Source organism: Mus caroli, chromosome 12, assembly GCF_900094665.2.
Source record: "Mus caroli chromosome 12, CAROLI_EIJ_v1.1, whole genome shotgun sequence".
Lineage (NCBI taxonomy): Eukaryota > Metazoa > Chordata > Mammalia > Rodentia > Muridae > Mus > Mus caroli.
In genome coordinates, this window is record NC_034581.1 from 96,794,328 (window position 1) to 96,815,541 (window position 21,214).

Below are 21,214 nucleotides of genomic sequence, written 5' to 3' on the forward strand. Positions count from 1 at the left end.
GTCAGTGTGCACCTGGGGGTCAGTGTGCACCTGGGGGTCAGTGTGCACCTGGGAGTCAGCATACACCTGGGAGTCAGTGTGCACCTGGGGGTCAGTGTGGCTGGGCACCTGAGGGCTAGTGTTGCTAGAATCTATGTGGCCCAACAGCTGGGTATAAGTGTGACTGGCACCTATCGGTCCGTGTAACAGGACACCTAGGGGGCAGGTAGATGCTCACCCAAAGCTTACATCCTGGGCTGCTGCTATGATAAATGTGGACTGGGGTTCCAGGTTAGAAGTTCAGAAGTGTGACAGAATCCACGCATAAAAGGTATTTGCAAGAGGAAGTCAGAGTTGTTTCTACCAAGGCTGGGGCCCAGAGGTTCATAGTGGGCCATCACCATGAGCCTACTAGGAATATAGTCTTGTTCTCTCTCCTATTAGAATGGAATCTGCATCCTAACAAGGTCCCCAGTGAGTTGTGTATACACCAAATGCCAGTGGGCCCTGCCCTAGAGTGTTGCTGGACACTTGCAGGTAGGCAGTTGACCAGTGTTCGAATGTTAGGCTAAAAGTGTTGAGTATTTGCCAATCATGAACAAGGCTCTGCCTTTAGTCATCCTAGCACTGAAAAATCGCTTGTGAATGTTTAATAAAAGTTAAGACTTGGTTTAACATAGTAATTTTCCGAAGTATTTGCTTATTTATTTTACACATAGGGAAAAACAATTACTTAATCTTGGCCAATGATGGCTATAGAAAAATCATAATTTTCCTTCGGAGACTTGAAGGCATGATCTGGACTCCAGACCTTAGATATTTCTCTTCACAGTCTAGATAGTGGTTCTCAATCTTCCTGTGACCCTTTTAATACCGGTCCTCATGTTGTGGTGACCCCCAACCATAAGATTGTGTTTGTTGCTACTTCAAACTGTAATTTTACTGTTACCAATTTATTTATGTTATTACAATTATGAATTGTGATGTAAATATCTGTGTTTCCTATGTTCTTAGGTGACCCTGTGCAAGGGTCATTTGTCACGCCCCTCCCCCAAAGGGGTTGTGGCTTCTAGGTTGAGATTCCGTGTCTCTATAGAGCAAGCAATACAGAAAGCAGGAGGTTTGCCGTAGCCAAAACCCATGCAACAGAAATGAATGGCAGGAACCCTGAGTCTGTCACTGGCTGCTATAACAAATTACCTCAGGCTACGTGGCTAAAAAGATGCTTTCTCACAGATCTGGACATTGGAAAGTTAAAGATGACGTTACTGATTTTTCTGGTGTTTGGTGATGACTGTCTGCCTTAGAGAGAGCTGCCTTCCTTTGTGTGGTGTGTTCCTATGATAGTGAGAAAACATAATTATGCTTCCTTCTCTTTCCCCACCTCCTCTTGCTCTTTTTCCTCTTTCCCCTCCTCCTCCTCTTCCTCCTCTTTCTCCTCTTTCTCCTGTCCCTTGCCCCTCTCCCCTTCTTCTTATTAAGGGCACTAATTCATTATAGGAACTCTTTCCCCCTTCCTCTCCCTCTTCCTCCTCCTCTTCCTCTTCCTCCTCTTTCTTCTCTTCTTTCTCCTCTCCTCTCCCTCCCCTCTTCTTATTAAGGACACTAATCCATTACAGGAACCCCACCATCATAGTCTCCTTTAACCCTAATCTCCATCTCACACACCCAAAGGCCTCCAAATACTCTCTTCTAGAAGGTTGTGTCTTCAACATAAGGATTGGGACCATGGAGCCCATTCAGTCCACAGAGGGAACCAGCAAGTTCCCAGGCCTGTCTTGGTGGTAGCACCTCGAGTGTTGAAGGATGACTCTTCCCAAGCCTGGCCTGCAGGAAGAGACACTTCCTGGGGAATGCAGTTGCCAAGGCCTGAACTGGAAATCAGGACCAGTGACAGTTGCATTGCATGAGCAACTTTTAAGGCTTCTGGCCATCATGACCTCTCTGTCCTTATCTCTCATGGATTTCTGCTCATCACTGCAACATCCTAAAGGTTGCTCCTGTCTACCCAATCCTAGTAGACCCCCAAACCAGTGGCTGTCACAGTGTCTTGTTCCAGCCCCTCACAAGTGTCCATTCTTCTACCCACTGTCACATTGCTCACTGCTCTGGAACATATCCAGTGAAAGCCTAGTTTGGCATCTGAAGCCACCGTGTGCGTTTCAGCTTTCCCATCTGCGACATGGGATGCAGGGGTGATAATTACATCTGGGTCACAGGCTTACTAGGTAATACACATTACCACACATCAGCCCTTAACCTAGTGTTTGGCACGTAAGACATCCTCTACCCTGTGTCATAAGACAGTTACACACATAAGTTTCATCCACTGCCTCTGGTGATGAGACAGAGCTGGGGCGTCACAAGCACTGGGCAGCTGTTTGTTGATGGAGCTGATCCTCTCATGGAAGCAAACATTTCTTAGTTTGCTGTATCTTTATCTTTGAGGGTTTAGAATTCTGCCAGACAGTCTATCTTGGAACATGTTTACATAGAAAAATGTTGACTTCCTATTTTGGTTTGGGTGTTGTTTGTTTGTTTGTTTGTTTTTGTTTTAAATTGTGTTGAGCGAGGCTTCTCCTGTCCTTATCCCCACCCAACCCCACATTTAAGTTTGAGTGAGTGCCTCTTCTTTTTGGCTCTGTCCCCCTGTAGTTTTCTGGCATCCTGAATCTTTAAAAAGTAGGTGAAGGAGAGAGGAGGTGGATTTGTTGCTGGGGGATTTCAGCCTCCTGTAGAGTTTGCTGTGTTATGTTGAGGTTCCCTCTTGCATTCTGAAGTGCCTGGTGGCTGTGTCCTTGGGAGAAAGGCTGGGAGGAGCAGGGTGAAGATGAAGGGTCTTGTAGCATTTCAGAGGAGCAGAGCAACTGATGCAGGCTTTGAATGGAGGATGCTTTGTGATCCAGTTGCTTTTGTGACTCTGCCCTTGCTTTTTTTCTGTACTGGGTAGAGGTGGAGGCAGGTGTGAAGGAAAGTATGTGGCAGACTGGGTAAGGACAGGAGGGGCGTGCCAACGGGAGCCGGTACACAGTTGGATCAGGCAGAGATGAAGCCACTGGACAGTACCCCTGCCACAGGTCTCATAGATGCCCCCATTCAGGAATCAAAGGTGCAAAAAGCATGAGAAATAAAGAAGAGGAAGAAACCAGAACTGCAAAAGGTACATCAGGATTGTGTGGGGAGTCAAGTACAGGCCACAGGAACAGGGATGTGGTAGAGCCAGCAGTCTGATCACAAAAGGAGGCTGGGAAGACAGTCATTTGTCATCTAAACACCCACCTTTTGCTCCTTGAAGGGTGGGATGGGGTCAAATGGGTCCAAGTCTTTGGGAGGCAGATTCTGGTGTCAGCAGTACCTACGACTCTGCCTGCTGGCATTTGGGCATTTTCTACCTCTCCTATCTGTGAACAAAAAGAGGTTGTGCTGGCTAGTTAGGAAGATTTCCAGAAGCCAGAAAAGGCTTGTGTCTGTGCATCTTGGAGATGGTGGTTTGTATAGTGAAAGCAGACCTAGGGACTGAGTCTCAGCTTACTTCTTACTAGTGATGTGACCTTGAACAAATTATGTAAAGTTTTAAGTTTTCCCTTTTGGAATGAGGATAATAGAAGTTCCTGCCCACCTTACTAGGCTTCTATGAGACTTAAGCCACTTGACAGGTGGAATTTTTAAGTGGTACCTAGCACATGGTAGTGCTGCCCTGGGGTGCCATGTGTTGGACACATTCTGAGTACACTCTGTATTTCTTTTTCTAAGAACTCTTTACAAAGGGGCTATTAATGCTCTTGTTCTGCCGATGAGAAGACCAACGCCATCCGGAGAACAGAAAAAGCGGGGGGTGGGGGGATATACTCAATATACTCAATAATTATTTTTCTAGAGAAGTTTTAGGTTTATAGAAAAAATTTGAACAAACAACAACAAAATATGGAGAGCCTCTTACCTGGTCCTGGCTCTGCAGCAGTTCACACCTAGCTATTCACACCTAGCTGTCGGGTGTTACATTTGCACACATGAACTAATATGTGTACATTGTTATTAGTCAAAGTCTGCAGTAGACTTCAGCATTCACTTTGTCCTCTCCTTGTGGGTTCTGATAGATGTGGGTCCGCCATTACTGATTCTTGCTAAATGATTTGGCTGCCTTAGAAGTCCCTCCTGGAACCGGCTTATAAAATGTGGACTGGGAATGTGGCTAACTTGGTAGAGTGCTTTCCAAGCATGCCTGAGGCTCTGGGTTCCTTCGCTAGTACTGCACAAAACTGAGTGTGGTGGTACATGGGGCAGGAGCAGCAGCAGTTCAGGGTCATGCGTGGCTTTATAGCCCATTGAAGCTAGCCTAGACTATATGGAACCCTGACTTTAAAAAGAAGTTGGGGTGGGAGTGGGGGCTGGCGAGATGTCTCAGCCCTTAAGAGCACTGACTGCTCTTCCAAAGGTCCTGAGTTCAGTTCCCAGCAACCACGTGGTGGCTTCCAACCATCTGTAATGGGATCCGATGCCCTCTTCTGGTGTGTCTGAAGACAGCTACAGTGTACTCATATAAAATAAATAAATAAATAAATCTTTAAAAAAGGAGTAGGCGAGGAGAGTGTGGAACCTATATCCTGGTCCTTAGTTATAGTAAATGGGGGTAGAAAAGACAAGTTAGGGAGGTGAGCCCATCCCTGCTAGATGCCCCTCTGTGGGACGAGGCATGTGGGTCCTCGGCAGCCCCAAATGTCAGATTGCTTCTTGGTATTTTTCTAATACTGATTTGTTTGCAATCAAAAAGCAGTTCCCTCCGTTATCCAAACTACTGGGGCCATCTACAAGCAAACCTTTCTCCCTGCTGGGCCATCTCCTGCCCCCTGACATGCAGATCCTTCGTTCAGACCCCACTGTCAGGCCTCCCTGCAATCCAGAGCACGCCCACTCGCCAACTTGGCTGGCTTCCTGCTCAACTCTGGGAAGTGTTCCTGCCCGGGTTAAAAATGGAAACGATTAAGCACTGCCGTGTACTGCCTCGGGTAGGAGCAATCTTGCCGTGCAGTTCCACATGGGAGTCGCAGGCTTAATATGGGACTTTCATGTTCTATGTGGCCCATTATTAAGGAAGTATTGAAAGATAGCATTTCAAAGTTTTCAATGGACCTTTTTCATAAAAAAAAAAAAAGACAAATAACCATGCTGGATTCTTTCAGTGTTTCTCTGGGGGAAAGTTAGGAATATCCTTCTCAGGAAAGGAATGAGAGTCCACCAGGTGTCTGTGGAGAGAGGAATGGAGCTCTCCCTTGGCAGGTCGGATGGTGTCCTGTTGGGTTACAATCCCATAGCTTCCTCTGACACTTCAGTAAAAGCACAGCAGCAGCCCTGTACTCAAAGCAAACACAGCACAGCACTCATTTCTAGATGGCCATCTGCCTGCTTGGCTCTGTACAGGGTTCTCAGCCCAAAGGTCCTTGCTGCAAAGGGGGAGAGACTTGAAGGAAGGAGCCTGCCCTCAAAGGGATACGGCAGCATGGAAGGACAGCTAAGCAAATGAAAGTCACAGCATCATGTCCATACCTGGAGGAATGCTTACCAGCAAGCCAAGCCTCACTCCATGGCTGGCCCAGGGGAGAAAGAAAACAAACAGTGGCTGCGAGTGCTGGCACAGTAGTGAGTAATTAGGCTTCAGGGAGTTATCAAGCAATTAGCTCTTAGTTAAGGTGAGGCCAACGCAGATGACTTTGATTTTAAGATTTTGTAGCAAAAGGGGTAGGGGTTGGGTATGTATATGCCAATATGCCATGGGACCGGGATGACGTTGCCTGCTGGTTCCCAGCATCCGTGGAAAGTCAGTTAGAGAGATGCATCCCAGCTCATAGTCTATGCTGGACCCATGGATGATAGCTCATGGCAGGCAGCAAATGAAATGATACAGGCATTTGCCAGTCTTTGTTCTTCAGCCTTTCAACTCCGGGAGGGCAGGGACCAGATGCAGTTTGCTCTTGCCTCTGAGACTGAGGTATAAGTTCAGCTTAGAGTGCATGGTAACTGGCTGCAGAGGCCCCTTCATGCTGTGCACTGGGGAGCTGTGCTCCACGGACATGGTCTCCCTTTCAACTGTCTCATCTAGCCTGTGGATACCATGGAGTAGGACAGGGACACTCATGAAGGGGAAGTTGGGGATTAAGAATACAACTCTAGAGACAAGCCTTCTGGTCTCTAAGCTCCTAGTTCGGAGACCCCGAACTCTAGTTATCTTCTGCCCTGAGGGAAGGGTCAAGGTTGGCTCTGTGTATGGATGTATCGATATAACCTCAAGTATGGAACCATGACTGGTACGCAGAAAGTGGTACACTGCGTGTGTGTGTGTGTGTGTGTGTGTGTGTCCCTTCCTTACAAGGCTGTGAGCACCACATGTGTTCATATGAGAGATGTATAGGCTTCATTTTGAGTTCCACAACCCTATCCCAAATCACAAATACCCTCGTGCTTGCTACAGTTTCTTTGGAGAGTGGAGACGGTTATATTTTGCAGGGATGACCACAAGACAATAGAGACTGTGCAGCACAATGGTCTTTAGTAGGTCTGTTCTAAATCTGGGACCTTCTATGGGTCACGTGATCCCTGAGGAATGAAACCCGAGCTCAGAGACCATTTGTTAAGCTTTGGCACTGGCTGCCTAGATTTTGTAGAGGACACTGGTTATTTGAGCCTTCGCTTTCTGGCTGTGAAATGGGCAGAATGCTGGCACAGGGTACCCCTCAGGCTTCTGTGGCCTCAGTGCAAAGCGTTGTGTAGATTTGATCATGCTCACTTGCTCAGGGTATTAATGCATCTCTCTCAAGACCGTCCTCTTCCCTGCAACAGAGAGAACCAATTATCCGGGATCTCCCAGAATCGACCCCTTTATAACTAGGATTTGGTGCAAACGTGCCGCCTGCGTAAAGCAAAGGCCTCATGTACAGCTAGCACAGAAGGATAAAGATCATTGAGCTGCACTCGCAGCCTGTGTGGTGCTGTATGAAGCCCTACGCAGCCAGCGATAGCTCTACAATCCTAAACTTGCTTCAAACATTATGAAGGGGTGTGGTGGTGGTAGTGTGTGCACATATGTGTGTGTGTGTGTGTGTGTGTGTGTGCATGGTTCTTGAGTGTGAACTCTATAGATGATAATATCATTCCCAGTGTCAGAAAGTCAGATCCAACTGCTACACCATCCGTTTGCATCTGTGCCCACTATTGATTAATCTCATCCAAAGCACACATGTCTGACTTTCAGTTATGAGCTCCAGTCCAGGGAGAACTTGGCAGATCCCACACCAGCTGATTCCATTCAGTGACATGTGCTTCCTGAGGTCTCTACATGTATGTAAAATTTCCCTGAGGAGGAGGCCCTGGGTCATTTCTTTGGAGTAAGAAGCCAGCTGTGTGTTGCACTATAGCTGTAGGACTCATGTAGACTGGGCCAGTTTCCTAAGTATGGACCCTGCCTCCAGGGAACATCCATTCCCGTTAAGAGGGTAGAAACCTATGGAACTAACCTGTAATGTGCACAGTGCTACACTCTTGGTGTAGCCCTCAGTGTCAGGGCCATAGAGTGCATCGCCTAACAGGAGGAACCGGAGGTGGGGAAGGCAGGTTTTGAAAGTAAGAGGGCAGGCACTGTTTTGAGCACTTGACACATATGCCTTTGTCAATCCTGGTCACGGCTGCTGTTGGGTAGTAGGGTGGCATCCTCATTCCCATTTTTCCAAAGATGTAAGTTAGATATAAGGAGGCTAAATAGCTTCTCCAAGGTCTCTAGATCGGAGTTGAATCTGAGGATTCTGATCACAGCCCCCTTACCATTATGCTTAAGATGTTCCCTTTGCCTTGGGTTTAACAAAAGAAAGGGGAGTTGGAACTACTCGGCACTATTGTAAGGACATTTAGACAAAGATAATAGTCGTGTGTAGGGCGCCATTAAGTAGAGCGAGATGTGCAGAAGCTGTTGGGTGTGTAAGAGGGGATGTAGATTTGTCAGCTGTACCACCGGTGACATCTGTGGTTCATAACACCATTACCCTCTAAGATGGGAGCCAAGAAGTTCCTCTCTCCCTCCTCCCTTCCTTCTTCTTTCCCTACTCCTTCCCTCCTCCCTTCCTCCTTCCTTCCCTTTCCTTATAGACCTCTCTGTGGGAACCCTAATACACGCTTCATTCTTTAAGTTGTTTTCGTCAGGTATTTGTCACAGTGAAGGTCTTTTCCCCATGCACATTGCCTGAGTTTTACCTTATACTACAAAGTATGCCTCTGACAGATATTCCCTGGGCATCCACGTCAGGACACTGGAACTAAGGAGAGACATCCTTCTCCACAGGCTGGAAGGATAAGACCAGCATCTCTTCATTCCCCACAACCTGGGATGGCACATGAAAGGGTCTGGTGTGGCTGGGAGGTTTCAGAGGGATACAGTGGTTAGCTATCCCTTGCTGCAGATGGGGTGGTGGGACATTCTTGCAGGTGGCTTCAGAAACAAGAAGGCCAGAGAAACCCAAGGGTAAGGGAGATATTTTCATCTGGCTTAGCTTTACCTCCCTGCCTGTCTTCTCTGTTTTCCTCTTCACTGTGACCAATACCAGATGGAAACAACGGAAAGAACGAAGGATGTATTGTGGCCCACAGTCTGAGTGCACTGCCCAGCATAGAGGGAAATGTGTAGTGAGAGGAGCCTGTGGCAGCTGGTCATACTGCATCTGGCCCTTGATGACTGGTGGTGACTGGTCTTCTATGCTGCCTCTGAGGTTGGAATGCTGCTCATGAGGGGTTTGAAGAGCAGAAAAGATCACTGCTGCCTCCTACACTGGGCAGATGGGTGGGAGATTTGAGGATGGTTGAAGTCTCATGAAGCACCATGGAGAAGGGAACATGGGTTGTTCCAACAGTATGCTCCTGCCACCTGGCATTCCCCAGGTGTGAATATCCAGCTTATACTTAAAAAAAAAGTCCTTTTCAAGTGTGGGTTTGTGCACATGAGCACATGTACCCTTGGATCCCTGGGGCATCAGGTCTCCTGAAACTAGAGTTACAGGTGTGTGCTGGGACCTGAACTTGGGTCCCTACAAGAATAGTATGTGCTCTTAACTATGGAGCCATCTATCCAGACCCACTTACTATACTTTTTGTGCCAGCAGGCTTACTTCTAAACTTATCCCCCTAGACCACTGTGCAGAGAGGTTTTTTTGAAGCAATGTTGGAAACCCTTAAAGCCACAAGGGAAATTATGAATTCCAAACACAACAATGAAAGACCTGTAGCCTTGCTCTGAGGACCTTGCTTATCAGAGTTCTCATCTCCACATCTTCTGCCTCATTCCACCGCATTGCTAAATTATCTAGGGGAGAGCTGGTATGCCTTCTGTAGGAGGATCCATCACAAGCTTGTGTTTTGGGGAAAGGTGGCTGCAACTCAGCCTCATTTGTGGGGCCTGGTATCCATGTGCCGGAACCTGTTTGGAGATGAACTCCTGAGGACAGGGTTCCCTGGCTCCTTACTGAAATGTCTTCATGGGCATCACCACCTCAAAATGCCTTCATCTAAGGGAAGCTTCGTTCTAGAAAGGAATAGAAGTTCCCCAGAGGTTCACAGGTGCGTAGATAAAGATGATTAGTGGAGAAGATGGAATGATTTATGAGCGAGATTAGAGAGGCTAATCGGCTCTGACTGAGGCCTCATGGAGGAAGACTGTGAGAACGGGCTCCCAGCCCTGCCTTACAACAATTCACTGGGCTTCGGGGCCAGCACCTAGGGAATCTTAGGCCTAGGAGAAGCAGAATCAAGGGTCAGCTTCCTCTGCTTAAAAAAAAAATGCTTCTAGAACAAACTGCTGGCCTCTCAGTAGCCTCTCCAGGAAAACACAGGGGAGCCCCATCAGCTGGGAGGCTTTGATTAGCTAGGGAAGGGCATGGGGCTTTACTGGGCGGAGGGAACCAGCAGGGTAGGCCAGCCACAGCTCTGTATCTTTTCACTCTGTAATTCCAGGTAATTCTTCCGGGGGCCCAGGAGTGGGTAGACTCTGCGAAGAATTGCTTTGAAATCTCTTTGATCATTTAAACCTTGCCTATGTGTTCCTTAGCTGGCAAATATTCCCGTTTGGTGTATTGTGACAAGAAGCTAAATTACTTGTAGGCTTTGGCTGACCCACATCATTAGGAAGAAGCAGGGGGTGGGGCTCAACAGGTTCATCATTTGCAGGCCTCACACTGGGAAAGATATTGCTGTGGCCTCCACCTGGCTCGCCATGCATCTTCAACAACTACAGGGTGAAGAGAGAAGATGGCTGGGGGATGGGGGAGTCATAAAGGGGGGATGCGGAAGAAGGCAGCATGTCCCACTAATGGACATGGACACCTTGCTCAAATGCAGATGCAGGATGTCTGTACCTCTGTCCATCTCCCGGGTACCCCAGGGCTGCCTGTCTGGAGGTCAGCCTCACTTTGGATAGTGGCAGTGTAGTCTCTCTGCTCTGTGCTTGTGCTCCTGGTCTGTCAGTGATCTGCGTAGCCTTGAGCAAGTTGCTTGAGCTTCTGTCTCTCCCTCAGTGGTTTGCAGGGTTTGCCTGGCATGAGTCCAGGTAACTTATGCCCACTGCCTGCTGAGCTCTGTGACCCACACTTTGCTGGGGCTCCATGCTAGAAGCTGGTCATGTGGAGCTTACTCTGGTATCCCCTGAGCTTCTCTGAGGAGCCCTCTTGGTCTACAAGGTGACATCCCCCTGTCTCTACCCACTTCTTGAGGTACTTTCCATAAGCAAATAGCTTGGGACAAAACCATAGAGTCAGCCTTTCTTGGTGAGAGAACCACAATAAATATATTCAAGGTTCTGAGGTGTTTCGCAGTTGAGAAACCTTTAAGCAGTAAGAGTAGACATTCTAATTACAGAAACACACATAACACAATTTACCATTTTAACTATTTATAAGGGGAGAGTTTAGGAAGTGCAGTACATTCACACTGTGGTGTAACTGTCTCCACGCATCCATCTCTGGCGCCTTTACATCTTTGTAACCTGAAATTCCATGCCCATTAACCACGGTCCCCATTCCCCTCCCTAGCCCATGACAGCTGCCTTCAGACCTACTAGGCCTATTAATGTGACTGCTCTTATCAGTAGGATCATGTAATATTTACCCTCTGGTGTCTGGCTTCACCTCTGCGACATAATGTCCTCAAAGACCATTTATGCTGTAACAGGTGTCCAAAATCCCTCCTTGTGTGTAAGTGTGTGTTTTGGGGGCAAAGAGTGTGTATGTATGTGTGTCTGTGGAGGCCGGAGGTGAACTCTGAAGTTGTTACTCAAGTGTCAAGCCTACCCTGACCTGAGCCTTTTTATATTCTTGAGATTGGGTTTCTCACTGGCCTGTAACTCCCAAGAGAACGAGGCTGGTGAAGAGAGCCCCAGAGGTCTACTCACCTCTGCCTTTCCAGAACTGCGATTACAAATCCTTGCCACAGCAACCAGCTTTTAACTTGGCTTCTGGAAACTGAACTCAGGTCCTCGTGCTTGTAAGAACAACCTCTTTCTGGTCTGAGCTATCTGCCCAGCTGCAGAGATTCCTTCCTTTCTCTGGTTAAATGGTATTTAACTGTAGGCACAAACTATGCTTTCTTTATTCATCTACGGATGCGTGAGTGTTTCTCTTTTTTGTTTTGAATACTACCACTGTGAATGTGAATGTGAATGAAATAGGTTTGCATTGTAACATTTTATACACTTAATATTAAACAGGTTTTTTTGAGGGGGGAGGGCAGGGGACCACAGGTCCCTTAGCTGAGATTCTTGGCCCTGACTATACCATAGAGTCATCTGCGAGCTAGACAAAAATACCTATGCTAGGTCCTCCCATGGGCCAATTGAATCAGACCCTCTATGGTCAGAATCGGTACACAGGTATTTCGGTATGCTGTCTGGCACAATTGCTATCTGGCACATCTATCAGCAGTTCAAGCTCAGATCAAGAATTGGGAATAACTGAATCCCAGGATGCCCTGCGACTTGTCTCCTGTGTGGGTCTCCCCTCATCCAGAGCCTCTGCCTGTCTTGGAATTTCTGCCACAGTCTCTCAGGGGCATAGCGAGGCAAAGATGAAACTAGCAGGATTAAGGGATGGATGGATGTCAGCAACAACCTTGCCTCTGGCTCCCCAAAGCTGTCTTCTGCTAAGGAGTCCTGTCCGATAGGGGGAACCCATCCAGGGGTGGGTCTGTATCCACATGAAATCACCAAGCAGATGCACATTGTGAGGATGCAAGCCACCACCTACACCGGGATCCACTTCTCTGTGCTTCGTACTGGGACCAGATTCTGTACTGTATGCAGGGGTGGCTGCAGCTTCAAAGGGGTTGCTCTTTTATATGGATGATGAGTTTTTGTTTGCAAGGCTCTGAAAGCACCAGAATTCACACTCCTCAATCAGGATGGTGGCATCTGCTGTCTCTTAGAATTCAGGAGATTGGAGTCTCTGGCCTAGCATTTCTGACCACACAGCCCATGCCCATGAATGACGCCTCCTCCCTAGAGACAGGGATTTACCTCAGTGTGGTGGTTTAACTCCAGAGCCCCTATTTAGTGGTCTGCCAGCCTGTCTGGCATCACGATGTCTGATCTCACTTTGGCTAGATGTTTGAGAGTGTGGGGAATAACTTCAGTTATCATCTTTAAAGCATAGTGTGGGCCTTGATAAGAACAACCCCAAAAGTCTGCTTTTATTCTAAATGAGGTCTTCTGACTTGATTGCCCTTTAGAGGTGTCTGATGCTGGGGTCCTTTGTAAAGAACCCACCCGCCATTACACAGCAAGTGCTAGATCCTAGCAATGTTTTTGCCACATCCTCTGGGCACTCTGGGGACATCTGTTTCCTGGCTCCCTGAGCACAGTTTGCAGGAGCAGAGCTGGTGAACCCATGGTAACGGGGCCCACATGTTCCCTTCAGACTTAGTAACCAGTCCTCAGGAAGGCTGCTAAGCCTGGGGAAGAGATAACCCCCTTCCAGTACACTGTGCCTGGCCACAGCGTCACAGGGCAATGGGCTATGATTATTATTCTTTTTCCATTTGGAGTGAGTGACCAATGTCGTTTGGACAAACTAGCAGAGATCCCCAGAGCTGGTTTCCTCCACAGTGATGTGTAACATCAGAGGGAACCACTAAAGAACAATAGCAAAGGTTCTTAACGATAGCCCCCTTCAAAGACTTTTGATGGGGAGAAAACTCAGCCAATACCATACTTGCTATGCAAGCAGGAAGACCTGGGCTCTACCCCCAGAACCAACATTTTAAAAAGTCATAAAAGCTTGTCTCCTTTAAAAAATTTTAAATTGGCATTTAATTCAAATTTAAATCTTAAATTTAAAAACGTAGCTCAGTGGTACTGGATTCGCTCAGTGTCCTCAACAACAAAATTGTTAAAAGGAGACCAGTTTTGTGGCTTTGTAATGACCTCAGTCTCTGGTGCCTATGCTGGCAGATCTGGCTACTCCCTCTTTATGTATCAGGGTGCTGCATGTATGCCTTCTTACAAACATTCCCTTGTACCAGCCATGAAATTTCATGGAACAGGGACATTGCAGTCTTGATGAGAGTGTGAGTTTGGGATCCTGGGCTGGTGGGCCTGGTTTACAGGGCTGTGGAGTTGCAGGTTGTAAGGGCTTGTCACCTCGCACTTGGCCCTGAAGCCCTGAGCCACTGTTCCTGGCCCTGCTCAGCTTGCCTTTCTGCTGGGAAGGTCTTGTCCAGTGTTTTCCATTCTTCTTCCTTCTTGCCTTCAGATAGATGAAGTCAGGATGGCATAAGGAGCCCTGTGACCCCCTAAGATGCTAGGATGAAACTGTTCTTCATGTCTGCTCACTGGGATTTGGTGATGGCTCCTCTTCCATCCCTCCCCACACCCTCTTCTGCAGTTGGAAAAGCTATTTTTCTGCCAACAGGTGTTTTGCCTGCAGCCATGTCTATGCACCATATGTATGCAGTGCCCACAGAGGCCAGAAGAGGGTGTTGATCCCTAGAAGTAGCTCTACAGATGGCTGTTAGTCACTATCTGGGTTCTGAAGACAGTATCCAGGACCTCTGGAAGAGTAGCCAGTGCTCATAACTGCTGAGCCATCTCCAGTCCTCCAGATCATTTTTTAATAGAATATCTTTTATCTATGACTTGACAGTTCCATGCATGTAAAGAGCATCTTTTTTTTTCTTTTTGGCTGATTTTTTTTTTTTTTTTTAGATATTTTCTTTATTTACATTTCAAATGTTATCCCCTTTCCTAGTTTCCCCTCCAAAAATCTCCTATCCCTTCCCCCTCCCCTTGCTCCCCAACCCACCCACTCCCATTCCTGGTCCTGGCATTCCCCTATACTGGGGCATAGAACCTTCACAGGACCAAGGGCCTCTCCTCCCATTGATGACCAACTAGGCCATTCTCTGCTACATATATAACTAGGGCCACAAGTTCCACCATGTGTTTTGTTTGATTGGTGGTATAGTTCCAAGGAGCTCTGGGGGTACTGGTTAGTTCATATTGATGTTCCTCCTATGGGGCTTCAGACCTCTTCAGCTCCCTTAGTACTGTCTCTAGCTCCTTCATTGGGGACCTTGTGCTCCATCCAATGGATGATTGTGAGCATCCACTTCCGTATTTGCCAGGCACTGGCATAGCTTCACAGGAGACAGCTATATTAAGCTCCTGTCTATCAAGCTCTTGTTATCATCTGCCTAGTGTCTGGGTTTGGTGGTTGATTTTGGAATGGATCCCCAAGTGGGACAGTCTCTGGATGGTCATTCCTTCAGGCTCTGCTCCGAACTTTGTCTCTGTAACTTCTTCCATGGGTATTTTGTTCCCCATTCTAAGAAGGATTGAAGTATCCACACTTTGGTCTTCCTTCTTCTTGAGTTTCATGTGTTTTGCAAATTGTATCTTGGGTAATCTAAGTTTCTGGACTAATATCCACTTATCAGTGAGTGCATATCATGTGTGTTCTTTTGTGATTGGGTTACCTCACTCAGGATAATATCCTCCAGATCCATCCATTTGCCTAAGAATTTCATAAATTTATTGTTTTTAATATCTGAGTAGTACTCCATTGTGTAAATGTACCACACTTTCTGTATCCATTCTATTTATTTATTTATTTTTTGGTTTTTCGAGACAAGGTTTGTCTGTGTAGCCCTGGCTGTCCTGGAACTTACTTTGTAGACCAGGCTGGCCTCAAACTCAGAAATCCGCCTGCCTCTGCCTCCCAAGTGCTGGGATTAAAGGCTTGCGCCACCACGGCCAGCTTCTGTATCCATTCTTTTGTTGAGCATCTTAATCAGGTACACCCCAAATGTCTTCTTCCCACTGCCTCGGGAACCCCATCACACTTTCCCTTACAGTGAGAGCTTGAGCTCTGCCTTCTGCTTGCTGTCTGTCAGGGAACTGTAGTGCCTGGTGTCTCTTTTCAGGAGAAGTTGGCAGACAGTAAGGAGTGCCCGTAGACTTAGCAGACATTTCCCATCGCTCTCCATAGGCTTGAGTGAGGCTAACTTTCAAAAACAGCTCACCCTGGAGGCTGGATTTCTCTAAACAGCTCAGTTTCTCTGGCCTCCTGGACCAGTCAGCTTCCACTCTCCTTTCTCTTCTCCCACCTCTGGGGCTGAAGTCTGCTCAGGCGTTTGCTTACTTGTTTGTTTATTTATCCAAGAAACCCCAGCACCTCTGATGTAAGTAGCAGCTCCGCAAGTGCAGATGAATAGAATAAGGCTCATCCGAGGAACGCTCAGGGGGATGGGAGGAGAGGTGGACCTGACATCGTGAACACACATAATCTAAATGGAAGACTGGTTCTCCATAAACTCATCCACTCACTAAATAAACATTACTTTAAAGCTGTGTGCAGATGGCTCAGGGAAGGAGATGGGCTTCCTGTTCAGGGATCCTAACTTGTCACCTGATCAGAAAGTTAAACCATGAAGCACCATTAACTGAGAAATATTATGGATAGAGTCATGTATATCTGTATACCTGGGGAGCAGAAGGAAACATTCCTCAACCCAGGGCAGCAAGAAAACTTTCCTTGTGGTCACCAGGAGGGATTGGCCTTGAAGGTAGGGGTACTTTTGAAACCATGAGGAAAAGAAGTGGCATGGAGCTAGGTCCCAATGCCCTGGTGGCTTGTGCTGTCTTTTGCATTGATGTCCTGGCAGCTCTATTTACACAGGTAGGGAGGGTCTCATTCAAAGACTGAATCTTAGAGTAACATAGATGTGGCAGCTACCTAGAGGTAGATGGGGGTGGGGCTGGTTTCTTGCAGGAGACAGACCCTCCTCAGACTGGCAGGGAGGATACGCTGTCCCAGTGTGTACTCTGGCTGCCCTACCAAGTGTCCTAGCATTGCCTCTATCGGAACTGCAGCCTTTGTTTGTACAAGCAAAGCAAGAAGTCTAGGGAGCCATGCCAGGAGTTGGGTGGACTTCAAGTTCTCACTCCGTTTTGAAACCTCTCAAGGTCCCGCCGCTATTCTTGTCAAGGGGATGAAGGTGGGAGCGGCTGTCTGAAAAGGGCGGAATGATGGCTGTGAGGATAAGCCCTTCAAGTATACTGTACCCCGTAGCGAAATGCAGGTGTCCATATGTAGGGGTCTCATTGGCGGCCTTTCACATCCATCAGCAGAACACCCCCAACCATCAATCCTTCATTAGTCGCTCTTCATCTAGAAGCATGGTTAAGAGAACAGACTGAGCCAGGCATGATGGCACCTCCCCTCCCAAACATGCAAAGAGATGTGGAGTGTGCTGCCTGGGTTTATTAAAGCACGGCTCTGCCATCTCCCACACTGGACTCCAGCAAGCCAGTTGCAAACCCTTCTGTGCCTCAGTTTCCTTATGTGTACAATGGGGATAAGAACTCGAGGGTGATGGTTTTAGTGAGGTGGGGTGTGTGTGTGTGTGTGTGTGTGTGTGTGTGTGTTATTCTGGAACATCCCTTACATGCTCCAGGCACTAGATAGACAATAGTAAATAAAGCTAACTTTTGGGCATTAGATTTAGTGCAAGAAAACTGAGAGTAAAATAATTATGCAAACCAGTAAATGTGTATCTTGTGTCAGCGATAAATACCATGAGAAAAACAGCGGATAAGGAGGTAGTTACTAAGATGAATTTGCAGAGCTATGGTGAGATGTTTGGGGATGCCTCTTGGATGCTATTGGGACCCAAAGACAGTGCAAGGACTGTGTTATTATCTGGCAGAGAAGGGGACCATGTGGACTTTGCACTTCCTAGGTCTGGCCAGGGGACAGGAATTGTGAAGGCCTTGAAGGAACCTGTGCTGGTCTGTTCCAGGTGTGACCAGCACAGAGGGAACTCATTTTGATAGTTTTTCTGCCCTCTGATAGCATCATAGGTCTCCACATCCACAGCATGTCGTCTAGGTTTCATAGTGTCTGCAGTGTTCTAGAAAGTACTACAGCAGGGTGTGAAGGTTCCCACCTGTTGTGACCGACCCTACCACTTGGGAACCTGGGGCACAGGAGGACAACCATGAGTTTGAAACCAGCTTGGGTTACCATTAAGACTCTGTCTCCACAACAAAGCAAAGCACAACCCATGAATCAGTGCCAGCCCCGAGAAAGGGGTCAGGATGGGAGCATCTCGCAGGTGACTCATTGGGATAAAAGCTGAGCTCAGGAGAAAGGGGTGGCTCACTGCTGAAACCCTCCTCTTAAAAATGGAAAGGGTCTGTCTTCCAGCTGTGATTTGAAACCACAGAGGCTGCTTGTGGTGATGATGTCTCCAGTGAAAGGAGAAAATGATCCTGGAGGTTATGAGCTGCTAGCTTGGGCTGAGGTTTTCTGTGGTGGCGGACCCATAGTTACCTGGGAGTTTTGGAAAGCCCCTGGTTCTCAGACCCACCGTAATCCTGGAAAAGGAGCAGTCTGCTCCCTTGGCCAGAACATGTAGCCATGGTTAGGAACCACTGAGCTGGGCTGGGCTTGGGAGTAACCACCCTAGTTCTAGAAGATTCTGGATGAGCAGGTTCAGGATCACCTCCACTGATACCGTGGTAAGAATGGCCTCCAAGACAAGGTTACTTAGGATAGCTCCTCTTCTCATGTACTTCATTCATGCAGCTGTACAGACCTTTTTATTTTTGTAACCCCCTGAAACACGTGTCAAGAACAATGCCAAAGCTTTATGAAGAGATCCATGCGTACTAAAAAGGCAAGGGCACACTAATCCCAGGACCCGTTGTCAGCCTTAGTTTATTTATCCCAGGGAGGTAATGGTAACTCTCAGTCAGGGTGCTAGAAATACTGATAGGATACATTGTATAACGGATAGGATACATTGTGTAATGGATAGGATACATTGTATAACGGATAGGATACATTGTGTAATGGATAGGATACATTGTATAACGGATAGGATACATTGTGTAATGGATAGGATACATTGTATAACGGATAGGATACATTGTGTAATGGATAGGATACATTGTATGTGTGTGTGTGGGTGGGTCTGGGTGTGAGTATATATACATATGTGCATGTGTATGTGACAGGTATGAATGCCTGTGAGTGCATTAGCAAGAACAGAGGAGGGCAGTGGATGACATGTTCCAGCACTCCCTATCTTCCTTATTAATTTGAGACAGGGTCTCTCACTCAACCTGGAGTGATGCTGGTAGGCAGAGGGTAAGTAGTGACCCTCCTGTCTCTGCCCCCTCCTCCACCACAGCACTAGGGTTGATGGCATGGCCTCATGGTCATGCCTGGCATTGGATGTGAGTACTAGGAGTTTGAACTCTGGTTCATATGTTTGCACAGCAAGCAGTCTTATCCACTGAGCCATTACTTTGGCCCCAACCTTATAATATAATATAATATAATATAATATAATATAATATAATATAATATAATATTGAGAGACTAAATCTCTCATTGGAACTTAGAGCTTCTGGATCAGGCTGGTCTGAGCATGACTTCTCTACACTGTGACTTGGCTTTGACTTTTTACTCTGCTGTCAAACCATTTGGAGCTATTTGGATTACAACAACAACAACAACAACACACAACCTATTAGGGCTGGAGAGACAGCTTAATCAATAGCACACTTACAGAGCAAGCAGGAGGACCTGAAATTGGGCACTAGAACCCAAGAGTAGGAAAAGCTGGCAAATCCCCAAAGCTTGCTGGCCTGTCAGTCTAGTCTGTTTGTGAGTTCCAGATCAGTGGGCAAGCCTGTCTCAAAGTACATGTACGCGGTGCCTTGGGACTTTCAGACGCATGTGCATGTGAAGCGCACACACACAGGCACACACACTTTTGAAGAATTATGCCTTGTGCTTAGCTGTCTCATTGGCAGATTGGTTCTTCTTATTTTAAAAAGAACAGATGACGTACCATAGCTGCTTGTACATCCGTGCTGTCCCCAGATGAGCATGCAAGGGTAAGAACTGATTCTTCAGGAAGAGCCCCAGTCTCCTTATTCATGAGATGCCAAACAGAGCGTCGGTACAGAGTCACATTTAGATTCATTAAAGTGAGTTAAGCTCTGAGCACGTGACCTTGTTCTGAAACAATGACTTAGTAATATTTTTATACTGAGTTTTGTTCTACATCAGCGGTCAATCAGCTGTCTCTGTAAAGAGAGCACAGACTATGTGTAATCTGCAGCAGCCATTCAACTTGGCTATTCTAGAACTAGAACGAATCTGTAAATGAATGTGTTACAATAAAATTTTATTAACGCCGGGTTGAGGTCACAAAGCTAATAGGCAGTTCTCAGTTTCTACAGCCTGGGGCTCCTTCTCCAGCTCCATGCTACTCACCATCAGAAACAGAACTAGCCACTGACTGCTTCAGGGTTGACCGTTGCTTCCTACTATGGGTTCACTTTCTTTCTGAGAGTCAGACTAAGGGCTTCAAACATGCCCTTGAGTTTCTCCAAGTTTTATTTAAGAATTGTTTTGGTGAAGGCTTTCTGGAGCCTGGGACCACTGAGATGTGGAATCTGATGCTTTTAAATGCCAGGCATTGCTTGCAATGAGTGATTTGTGAGAGTGGAGAGAGGACTCAGGATAGAAGGCAGACTATGCCAAGGGTGGGTTATGACCCAGTTACAAGGGAAAACACCCGTCCATGGGCGACAGCTCAGGGAAGCCCATCAAATGGACCATCACAGAGCCTTTCTTCCAGGTAGGAAGGCTGGCGTGAGGCTGGCTTGCTGCATCCTGACAGTTCCCCCAGGTTCCCATTATCTAAGGAAAGCAGCTGGCAGGCATTTCCTGAGAACAGAGGAGGGCATTTCCTTTTTCAGTCTCTTTAGGCTAAACTTTTCAAATTGAGCTAATTGCAGATTCACACACAACTGGAAAAAATACTTCCATTTTCTTGTCTGTCTTACTTCCATCTCCCAGTGGCAGAATTTTTGAAAACTCCAAGACACTATCACAGTCAGGGTGCTGACATTGCACAGCCAAGACACAGAGCTCATCTGTTACCCCAAGAATGATTTATTTTGAGTCAAGGTCTCACTATGTATTCCCTGGCTGGCCCGCAACTCACTCTGTAGACCAGGATAGCCTAGAACCCACAAAGATCTGCCCGCCTATGTCTAGGAGTAAAGGCATGTGCACCACATCTGGTGTGAATGTAAGCTTTTGTTGAAATTTGGGGACCTAATGACCAGAAGGGTGACTAGAGTGTGTTAATGACCCCATTTTCAAATATTGCCTGTAGCTAAGGTAAGAGCCTTGTTGCCAGCACTTGCATCCGAGAGCTTTGCAAATGAGCATCTTCCTAAATGGAAACTCTTGTGGGTTTGAGGATGAACCACACAATGGGTCCCACTGGGAAGAGCTTTGCCTCTTCGCCTGGCAGACACTGGACAAGAGGAACATAGGGGCTGACCACAGACATTACCTTCCCTGCAAAGCAAAGGTCGTTATGGAAACTTGCCATGGTGAGCAGAATGAATTTGCTCATGCCAACTGCAGGCAGATGAATGTATGGAACCTGCTAACATCTTCTCCTACACACTCAGTAGAACAATGGCTACCACTGACTAACCTATGCCATTGACAGCACAGGTAGACTTGGGGGGAAATCTCTTAAGAGGGGGAGTCAGGACCAGCTGCTTCCCCCCAGTCAGAACCCTGGTGTACTGGCTATTTTTGTGTCAACTTGACACAGCTGGAGTTATCACAGAGAAAGGAGCTTCAGTTGAGGAAATGCCTCCATGAGATCCAACTGTAAG

At 47.1% G+C, this 21,214-nt stretch overlaps 1 protein-coding gene across 1 annotated transcript in view; it reads left to right on the forward strand.

The window, feature by feature from the left end:
* The window catches only part of Slc24a4 (solute carrier family 24 member 4), a 140,642-nt gene that overhangs the window by 6,974 nt on the left and 112,454 nt on the right, over positions 1-21,214 (forward strand). The gene's annotated exons all lie outside the window — the stretch shown is intronic.